Source organism: Aplysia californica, unplaced genomic scaffold, assembly GCF_000002075.1.
Source record: "Aplysia californica isolate F4 #8 unplaced genomic scaffold, AplCal3.0 scaffold00388, whole genome shotgun sequence".
Classification (NCBI taxonomy): Eukaryota; Metazoa; Mollusca; class Gastropoda; order Aplysiida; family Aplysiidae; genus Aplysia; species Aplysia californica.
The window spans coordinates 476,534-477,550 of NW_004797658.1; the positions used below are offsets into that span (position 1 = coordinate 476,534).

At 41.3% G+C, this 1,017-nt stretch overlaps 1 protein-coding gene across 1 annotated transcript in view; it reads right to left on the reverse strand.

The window, feature by feature from the left end:
* LOC101864407 overlaps positions 1-1,017 on the reverse strand; it is a gene marked incomplete at its 3' end in the record, with an annotated part of 21,293 nt that overhangs the window by 17,291 nt on the left and 2,985 nt on the right. The window contains 1 exon segment of the mRNA XM_013085581.1: positions 108-222.

Sequence of the window (1,017 nt, forward strand, 5' to 3'; positions counted from 1 at the left end):
CACATACACACACACACACACACACACACACACATACACACACACACACACACACACATACACACACATACACACACATGCAATAAAAAAAAAAACCCCACACCTACCAGGAAGTTTGTGGTACCAAAGAGGGAAATTCTAGGTCTCTGATCCTTCTGGTCTTGTGCAAGAAATGAGATACTCCCTTCTCTCTGTTCTCTTTTCCTGTATCTTGTTAGCAGTCTGAGGAATTCAAACAGTACAGTGAGAGGTTTGCGGATGCTTTGGTGTGGTTTGCTCCTTCTTTCCTTCCTATCAAACGTCCGTCGTCCTTATCTCTCCATCTTCCTTTCTTTGTATGTCACTCTCTTGTAGCACCTCTAATCGTCTTCACTAGCATTACGTAATTGGGCTGCAAGTGCCGTAAAACTCCGACTAAAACGAAAACTAAGAAACAGTCCTACACAGGCGAATTGAGTTGAGTGGTGGAGGGAGAGTCAGATTTTTTTTGGGGGGAGGGGGGTTCCTGAGAGGAAGGAAAAACGAAAATTGCTTCTAAATTAAAAAAAAACCCAAACACATTCTCAACTGAAGAAAAAAAAGGATTGCCCCTGCAGCCACTCCAAATTACAAATGGGAACGTCAAGCAGGTGTCAAATTACCAGTCATCTGAATGTTTCCCTTAAAAGACACTCTACTAGCAAGTCCACACTTCTCTCCTGCATAAATTAGTAAACAAAAGACATTTTTATTTCTGAGGAAGCCAATGCATTGAAGTCCATTGTTGCTCACAGTTTATCATTCAATCACTGACAATATGATCAATATGTGTCTGACAGAATGGGTCGGAGACCCAAGACACCAAGATAAAGAAAAACTGAACAGATCAATACGAAAAGCATGCAACACTTAAGCAATTGCGTTCTCTTATTCTGACGAATGATACACTATCACGTGCACTAGCAAGATTTCCCCCACAATTATTTCGGACAACCAACATCCAGTGTTACTTCAGATTGAAAAATCAGTATGGAGCCC